The following is a 9,994-nucleotide window of genomic DNA, read 5'->3' as shown; positions in this document are numbered from 1 at the left end:
TACTATAATTAAAGATACTGGTAGTCTTTACCCAAGAATAGTTTGTATCTGTGTCGTCTTCTGAAGAGAAAAAGAACAAATCAAGATAATGTTTGAAAAGCTAAGGTAAAACCTGTAAATACTGTTATTGACATAGGGACCTTCTCAATATATTAAGAATTTCCCCATAAAAATTAATGTGTTTGAGATTAGTTATTGTATTAAGTTTGGTTTTTATTCCTTCTCTACAGCTAAATGCCATGGGCTTAGATAGCATTTCTTAAAAGAAGCTTAGAAAGCAGAAAGCAATTTAGTCATAGTAAACATTTGACAAAATAAATTGTAATAAGCTGTTTGTGTGAAAGATCAATTTTGATTTCCCATCTGCGTGAAGTGATAATGTCTGTAACATATGAGTGCTCATTCTGTTTTCCTCAGTGGAGGATGGCATTCTTCTGCTCGTTATTTGAAAAGAATGCTCGCTTGGCAAGTTCAAAATGCCCAAAGAGTTTGCTGTCTTGGCAAAGCAAGGCACGCACTGGAGAGTCAAAACACAGGGACAAGTCTTGGGTCATCTCTGACAGGAGACAAGACTCGCATACATGCATCATCTGCATGAGGAAAATCTCTTAGTTCTATAACTTTCTGTATATTCATGTAATGAAAAGCTTTCTCATTCTCCTTAAAGAGATGATTGCAAAGAACCGGGTTAGACCTTGCTGTTTATCGCTTTACAGTTTTCTAGAAAACTGTGCAGAGAAAGAGCCTCTGGGTTTTGCCGCCTGTGAAAAAAGTGCGTAAAGAGAACAAATTATATTAACATTTCCTAACTATGACCAGCATACTTAGCAAGGAGACAAGAAAAGAGACACGGAATGTATGTAAGGACTGCAACCCCTTTCCCGGTGTCTCTCTGGCTGCGGGCGAGCTGTGCCGCCCGCCACGGCCCTTTCCCGGCGAGGCCGGCAGGCGTGGACCCCAGGGTCTGGCTGGCAGGCAGAGCTCTGCAGCCCAGCTCCTGCCGGGAGGTGCTGTGCTTAGGGCAGCGCTCACTGCTGGCTTGCTTGGCTCCAGTTCTGCTCTGTGCTGTGCTGGGGCCTTTGGGAAATGCAGTACTTACGATCGTGCCTCCCTGATCCTTCACCTACACTGTTGTTGTTGTTGTTGTTTAGTTTTCCAAGCACCACATGGAGAAATGTCTCTCATAACTCGCCATGCACACACATTGTGGCTTCTGCTGCAGAGGTTTGCTTTCTTTTCCAGAGCTGCAAACTATGTATGCCGTACCTGATTTAAAGACTTAACTAAGCAAGCAAAAAGAAAGAATTATTAAAGGTTCTCTTTTTTTAAATTGCTGCCAAGTATGCCTTTTTCTTCTGCCAAGATGTTTGATTTTTCAAGTGCATCTTGCTAGAGACAGGCAATATCGTGTGCTTGCCTGTTGGGCATCATACCCTTTCTTAACGGTTTCACCAGCTCCGCCCCGCCCCCCCCAATCCTGTTATTAATCCGTGGCAGAAAAGGCAGTGTGCTTTATTACAAATTACATACTCAGTAAAAGTAACTCTAGAAAGTGGTAAAAATATATTTAAAGTATCTCACAGCAGATGCTGGAAATTTGTCCTGGGAATTGATATTCAATATTTTTCTGGATTTTAATATTAGTTTCTATTCTGTAGATGTTCTTGGCTGTTACTTCTTGTGAGCTCAGTATCTATTTGTTCATAGAAAAATGTGTCTTTCCTAGACAGGTGGGAAGCTGGACAAGCCTGACAGCAGGTGCAGCTCATTTTTTCAAATACCAGACAGCAATTTAGAAATGGTGTGCCTGATTGAGAGGGAGAAATAGAAATGATTGTGGTATTTTGTATGAAGCACACGGAATAGCAAATGCTGCCATTATAGCAGTTTCTCTGACCTCAGCCATGCTTTGTGTTATACAGCTGTAAATGTCACAAATAAAATGCAGGTCCAGTGTTAATTTTTAACCTCATTAATGAAATTTTTCCTTTGAAAACACAAATTACATAGCAGCTGTGCATACAGAACCTCACTCTATATGTTGTTTTTTATAGCTAACGAAAATAATTATACGTTACACTCAGCTTTTTTTCCCCTTAGGAGGTGATGCATGGCTGCGTGCGGCGAGTTGTACAGCTGAAAGGCGAGATCTGGCTATTCTAATTCAATATACGCAAAGCAGAGGCCTTGCAGAACTGTTTCTCTCAGGTATTTAGCAACAAAGTGAAATAACAAAGAGCGAGGCAGGTTCCTTCAACTCTGGGGCTCCGCATTCATTTTACTGTTTATATCACTTGCTTTGTGAAAGACAAAAGTGGAGAGAATCAGAATTACACTGGAAACTAGACATACCACAGCAGAAAATGTGGTCTTCTGGAAAAATCCTTGTTTGTAGAGGAAATCCCATCTGTGGAAACATTAATCTCCCTGGCATGACTGGGCTGAGCCTTGTCTGCCAGAGCTGTCCTCTGCTTCTCAGTAGGACCAGGTTCGGCGTTACCAGTCCTGAGGTTCACACTGTAACTGCCAGTCTCGCTGAACTCCACTACCAGTACAAAGCCTTAGCAGAAAAAAATCATAGTGGAAAAGCTCAGTTTTCTGAAGTCACATGCAGAACAACCCTGCCCCCAGTTCCCCTGCCCTTTGCATATGCAGCCCCAAACAGGAGCTATTTGCTAATCTGTGGGCTACTAAATGTAGCTAGTTCCTGATAACTGAAAACGGCTCACAGGCCCAAACTGTGCTGCTGGTCACCAGTGAGACCGCTTCAAGCTAGTTAGCACCAGTTAGCTAATAGAAAACTAGTCAAAAACAATTGAAAGTGTCAGCTGCTCTGTACTGTAGCATTTTTTTCTTTATTAATGAAGCATATTGGAAAGAACAATTTTGTGGTTTTAGCTAAAATGGCACACCTCAGGATGATTTCAGTCTTCAGAAGAGCTGATCTGGGAGATACTTGTTCACAGACAACGTGTAAGAGACAAAAGTAGAGAGAAACCAAAATTATACTAGAAACTAGACCTGCTACAGGAGAAAATGTGGTCGTCTTGAAAGATCTTCCCCGGTAGAGGAGGATCCTAACATTGCTGCCATGAAAAGCCTTCAGCAACATGTTACAATCCAGCCACCAAGCCAGGAAACACGAAATTGCTACTCTACCCTTAATTGGTTTAGTAGTGGACTTGGTAATGTTAGGTTAATGGTTGGATTGGGTGATCTTAAAGGTCTTTTCCAACCTAAACGATTCTATGATTCTATGTTTGTAAATCATCGAATCTGGTTGGCAAAAAGACAGTTCTGAATATTAACGATGCACGAGGCTGGGTTAGAGGGATTAGTGTACTTCACACTACATATAGCTACCTTCTTGATGAGGGGGTGGGAAGAGGTAGTTTTGTCTCACATGAAGTAGAGCGCAAGTGATTTGTTGTATAGTGCAAAAGATGGCTTGGAGCAATGACCGGTCTCCCCTTTCTTCTCCCAGGGAAATTCAGACCTTAGTATGAACGGTGATAAATTTCATGGGGTTAATGCAGACATCTGGACTAATGTCTAGCAGATGTTTGCCTGATGTTGAAGAGCTGAAGCTGGACATCCCATCAGCCTCACTTCCTCTGTTAATGGAGAGCAATAAGCTCATTTCAGCTCTTTGATTTTATCACCATCTCGAGACTCGTGGGGTAGGATTCCTCTCAGCTGACTGCTGTCTAAAAGCCTACTCTCCGCTAACTATCCAGGCTTCCAGAGAAGTCAGTGAAGAGAGACAGACACCCACCGTCTCAGACACTTGTCTAGGAAGAGGTGGAATCCTCCAGAGATGTCAGAGAAGGCATCTTCTCATTGCCTGTCCAGGGAAGCTGGGTGGCTCCCAACCCTCCATTTGACTTAAGCTGGGTGAGGGAAGTGTGCCACTAAGGGCTGAACAGCATGGTCTCCATCAACGATGAAAGAAGCGGCCTTTTAAATTTTGGGAGGGCGCTGAAACTAACTTAACTGTTTTTTTACATGCTCATGTAGGTGGCTCCAGTTCCCACACTGTCCCTCTTAACTGCAAGTGATATGGAGCACAGGTTTTCTGTTTTATGAAGCAGTTTTATATTTTAAAATTAAGGCATTGAAAATATAAAAATTCTGAGCAATTCAAGTATTTCTTTTTAAGATTAAATATTATTTGCATTGATATGTATAACATGCATATGTATGATATGCATATAAGATGCAGATTGTATGCATATATTACAAAGATATACTGTGTGCTACATTTGAAAAGAAAATCCAAATCGGTGTCCTGTTTTGAAAACATCGTCATAGCCTTTTCTCATTTGTCTCTCAAGTTTATTAATGCAATGCGGTTTTGATTTTGATATTTCATTTTCCTACAGGATGGCTTTAACCTGGAAAAAAAAAAATCATCATTCTGCTCTTGTGAGTTACTCACAGACTTTAAAGGGAGTATTTATGAGCATGCAATCTAAAGTGCTGCATAACAGGCTGTGAAATATCAACCAGTAGTTCTCGTACCTAAAATAACTTATGTTCTTCAGAAAGAGATTCAGCTTTGTTTTGAAGATCGTGAGGAGCAAGGAATTGTTTTCAGAACTTAACGCTTGACTTCTAAACAAAGTTTTACTCCTAGTTAGCAAATTCCTTGAAGCTTTCTAAGGTGATATCAAAGTCTAGCATTGGCTTTGATTAGAGCCACATGAAATATTTGCATTGGAATCTGACACCGCATGAACTTCGCTCAGCCTTATGTTCCACTGCAATGCTGGTGTTTAATAAATATTCATGAAAACCATAATTCCAATTTTGATCAACATTGGTTTCCTATAGAAGCCACTGAAACTTGTGATTTAAATGTAAAACCAGCTTAATAATGACTCTTTTGGCTGAATGTCTCCTTTAGACTCGAAATAAATGAAACTCTCAGGATATTTGCAGGTATAAAGATAAAAGGAAAAACTCATGCAAATACTTATGAATCAAGAGAGAGGAGTTTTGCACAGCTTGCAAGCTCAATTCTTCTGTGATAGGGGAACAGCAAAATTTAATTTCAACCTGCTTGCTTGGTTGGTTGCGTTAACAACTGGAAAAGCCCATTCAGTACAGACACTTCAAAGTGCATTTCCAGCCAGCCCCTAGATGCTTGGTGGCCTGGCCAGAAGATGGCAGGCGTGTTTTGTGGGAGGAAGGAGAGTGTGCCAAACAGACCGGTGTTCTGGTTGTAAGAATAAACCAAATCACAGTCGAGACTAGAAACGTTAACGTTATTTTCATTATCCTTGTAATGGCTGAACTGTAAGGTAACAAAAGATAACAAGACCTGCCACTATTTACAGCAGGGGGTAGGTATAGAGGTACAGGGGGACGGAAGAAGCGCTCGGGGAGGCAAGCCCCTCTGACCCCACTGGCATCACTGACGTGGGACGCGCTCCTGAGTGATGCAGCAGGGTGCCAGTCTTGCGCCTGTGCTGCCCCGCATTTGGTGTCCAGCTCTGTAATAGCAGTTCTGAAAAAGCCACGGAAGAATCCCATACAACTGGGTCACAAATATCACCCAACACCTCCTCCCAACTCTGAGCTTTCTGATCCAGCATCCACTCTCACAACTGGCAGGAGGTACCTCTTCTTGCCTTATGAAATTATAGTGAATTATAATACGCTGTTAATTCTTTGCTTTGCTCTGTTACTATTTCCTTCACTCCTTCCATAACTTCAGCATGGGGAGGGGCAAGGATAAGCATGCAATGAATTTAGACACTGCTTTACAGTCTGACACTTTTCCCCTCCCAGCTGTCAAAGACTGGCAATTTCTCAATCCTTTCCAGAACTGCAGGCAGTCCTATTGCTTCCTTAGGAGTAGGAGAATTCTGCCTACATTCCAGCTGTTGGTAACTGGATAAAGCTCTTAATTTATCAACTCATTTCTGAGTTGGCTAGAAGTGCAAACTGCAGAAAGGAAAGTACTTGCTTCCCAGTAGGGGCCAAACATTCAGTTTCTACACAGCTCCTATTGGCTGACCTGGCATTCCTCAGTGTGGAAATACTCCATACAGAAGACAATGTTGAAGAACTACAAATACTACTTAGAGAAAAATTTCATGATCCTCATAAAGTCTCTGAACTTACGGGAGATCATTTCACGGTTTTCAACCAGGACTGTAAGAAGTGTGACTTTCTAGACCAAGGAGCTCTACTGTAAGATACTCCCACTTTACTAGAGAGCTGAATTGCCAGCAGTGATTTTCATTTGTAGGCTTTAGCTGATCTTTCAGATCTTTCAGATATCCTGGGCACAGGTCACTGGTTTCCCCAAAAGTTGGGACAGGGGTCTTGAATGTAATTACATTTTGTAATGGAAACTGGCATAGGGAGCAAAGGACAGGGTTGTGAAGAGATGGGGTAATATTACATAGACATTTGTCAAAGGTTTTAAAGCCAGACATGTCGTATCGCTGTAATCTGGCTGAGATGTCATAGATGTGTGAATAACTGAAGCCAAGTCATTGTCCTCCAGGACAGAATCAGCCTCCCGTGTCAATGGAGGCAGGAACGATAATGCTGAGGTAGCTATGGGAGAAGTTGCTACTAGCAAGGAATCTAACGAATTGTAAATTAAGAATTTGATTAATTGTGGATGTGCATTTTCAACAGGAGATTCAAAAGGTCAAAATGTTTCCCATTGCCACTGACTTTTTTGCCGGGTGGTATTGTGGGCTTCAGTCTGCATTTCAGTTATGACCTGTGGATGCTAAGGCACGGTAGTGACTGTCCATGATGGCACAGAAGCGTAAGATTTGAGTATTGCTGACGCTTGTGTTGGAATCATCAGCTCAGGTCACCCAGGGGCTACATTCGCTTATGGACCAGACAGAGAACGGATCCCCTGTAGAAAGTTCAGATTTCCATCATTGCTCAGGGTGGGCTGAAACACTAATACTGTACAGGAACTCCAGTCTATAAAATCACTTTGCTTGCAGTGGAGCTGAAGAGCAGGGAAGGATTTTTGGGAAAGAAGGGCAATACAAACAAAATAGAACATACCTCAAAGTGGGGAAAGTTTTTTTTTCCCATGCATTTTCATCATGACTAACACTTTTGTTAACCTGATTTCCATATGCATATTCTGAGCAGCTAGGATTGTTGTGAACAAGGAATGAAACAGAAACTTTAGATGTTTCAGTACTCAAAAGAATACATGGAAAGGGTACAGGAATGATAGATTTTTTCTGCTTATTTGAAAATACTGCAGCCTGACAAGAAGCTTCAAATATTTCTGCAAAGGATGGTGTTATACATGAGGTTGAGGAAGAAGGCATAACCCCCTCATCCCCATTACTTCATGTAAGATAAGGTTTATTTCTTTTAGTTAAAAGCACTGCAGCCTTCAAACCAAAACATATCCATATAGCAGCTGATTTTTTGAGGAAAAAATGTCCAGTGGTGATCACATTTTCTGCATTACCTTTGAAGGCAGGAAAAAGAGAGGATGACATAATATGCGGTAAAGGATTATTCAATTAGGTATTACAGAAAGCTTTCCATCTACAAAGGCAGCTCAGCAGAGATGAGCTTCCTAGTGAGTTGTGGAAATTCTGCCATTGATGGTTTTTATAACAGCAGGGTAGAGAAATAGCTATAAGGAATATTCTTGATGCTTTTCATCCTAGTATAGCAGGAGTATGGATAGTCACTATTCATTTCAAATAACTTAGCATATTGATATTTCTGACACTAGCAGATGGTGAATTGAATCAAAATTACTATGAATACTTATTTTAATAACTTGCATCAGTATATTGACTGAATGTTCATAATTAATATCTACATAGAAAATGATGGAGTGTTTCTAACATTTGTATTATGCCACTATGATGCGTTCTGTTCTGTTCTACTCTGTTCTGTTCTGCTCTATTCTATTCTACTCTATTCTGCTACACAGCATAGTTTCATGGTGCATTGAACAGGAAAAGGCATCCTGCTCCAAAAAAAATCTGGAAGGAAAAATGTTACCCTTTTACTGGCTGGGCAGTTCCTCAGTCCAGCTCAATGTTTCCACACAAGCCACGTGCCAGTAGTGCTTTTGAAGAAACGTTCCTGGAATTGCAGCCTCAGTTTTCCCCAGTTAAAAAAAAGTCTGCAGGTACTAACTATGGAAAATATATTCATCTGGCATGACAATTCTTACAAAAGGATCTTTATGTGCACTGTCAGCAAAAAATATGCCATATTCTCCTTTCTGAGAGCCAAATTCTTGGTCCCTACATGAGTCTGATTAGACAGGATTCACTCCCTACTACTCAGTTCTGTGAGAGACCTTTTCAAAGTTGCGATGAATGATTCCAGGAGTAACTCTGGCTCCTGAATGCCCCCTTCTACTATTCCCAGGTGTTTTGGCCAGGGTGTCTGTAGTGCTGCTATATGAGTCATACTCTCTCTGGTCAACCATCTCTGAAATCCTTCCAAACAGATGATGTGGAGTGCTTGCATGGGCTTTAGCAGGATTTGAATCAAGCCATCTGGGTGCACCTTCTTGATCAGTTTGAACTGATGGACTTCTATGCTGCTGGTGAAACGGGTGGTCCCTTCTTTTATCTCCTGGCAACATGGTTCAGTGGCCTCTCTTTATCCCAGCATGGACTCACGTGGCTGTACAATGAACCAGACTATGGACTGAGCATCCTTTTTTTCCCTAGATTACTTCTCTGATTTGGATTATCACTTCAACACATGATTACAGCTGCTGGCCTGAGGAAGAGGATGGGATCGTGCACAAGCCAAGGGGTAAGAACAGATCCACCTCATCAAGCAGTAATGGACATCCTTTGAAAACTTGATTACACTGTTTTTCATCATCTGTGTCCCAAAAACCTGCAGTTCACATATGATAAAGATCATTACTATCAATGCTCACAGCTTCAATAACTTCCCCATTACCTTTTTTTGTTGCTGGCAACACATACCTGGCATGAGTTGCAAAAAATCATAAAATAGTCATAAAGGGAAGAAGAATATGTGGATTTTCTGTAGTTTAGTTATTTATAATAAACAAAATAATCTTCAGCAGCAGCTGAAACAGTAAAAGCTAAAGCATTTCCACAAAAAATTAACCGGAAGGAATATTTCTTGGAGTCAGAATTGGACTCTTCAACAAAAGCAAAATATTAACATAAAAAAAACCCAATGCTGCAAACCCCCTGTAATCCCTTTTGGTTAGGCTCTTCACAGGGAAAAAAAAAAAGTGTTATATCGTCTGACTGGCTCATGCACTTAACCGTGCATGCTATTGGCAATTGTGGGAGGAGGGAAAGAAAGCCATGGAAAGAGCTTGGATACATTAGACCTCAGAGTAGTGCATCTGACTATCAAGGACTGAGTGGCCCATCCCATTATTATTCTCTCTCTTTGTTCTTGATTTTTGTAGCACTGTGTTTGCTTTTTTTCCCAGAAGCCAGTTTAAAAATAGAAGCTGTCATGACTGGAATGGTTTTCTTGTGTTGGAAGGTAACATCTGTAAGAATTATAAACGTGCCACTGAAAAATGATTCGTAGGTATGTGTGTGTGAACTTTGCATATTCCAAAGCCAAATTAATCTCTAGAAAGTACAAAACAATTGTAGCCATTGCCCAAAATCTGTTATACAGGGACCACGTATAGTGTTGGTATTGTTTCATCCTTGTTCAGCGTTCTTGGAGCCATTTTCAATCACCCTCTCCTGTTCCACCATGTTATGTTGCCAGATTTAATATTCCATTTCTTTAGAGATTATTGTCTCAGCAACTGGCATAATATACTAAATTTTTACCTTTTCCTCTTTCAGATTCTGTGTATTGGAATAACATTCAGATTTTATACAATGGAATAATATTTGGCCATAAGTAGTCATATTGTTGAGCTCAGTGGAATTAAAGAAACTGATTTAAACCAGCTGAGTCCATGACAAATGGGGAAAGTTTCTACAGAATTGGCATTATTTCTGTTTAATGACACAAA

This window comes from Pelecanus crispus, chromosome 2 (assembly GCF_030463565.1).
Source record: "Pelecanus crispus isolate bPelCri1 chromosome 2, bPelCri1.pri, whole genome shotgun sequence".
In the NCBI taxonomy this organism is placed as follows: domain Eukaryota; kingdom Metazoa; phylum Chordata; class Aves; order Pelecaniformes; family Pelecanidae; genus Pelecanus; species Pelecanus crispus.
The sequence above is the reverse complement of the archived record's forward strand: the minus strand, read 5'-3'. Positions refer to the sequence as shown.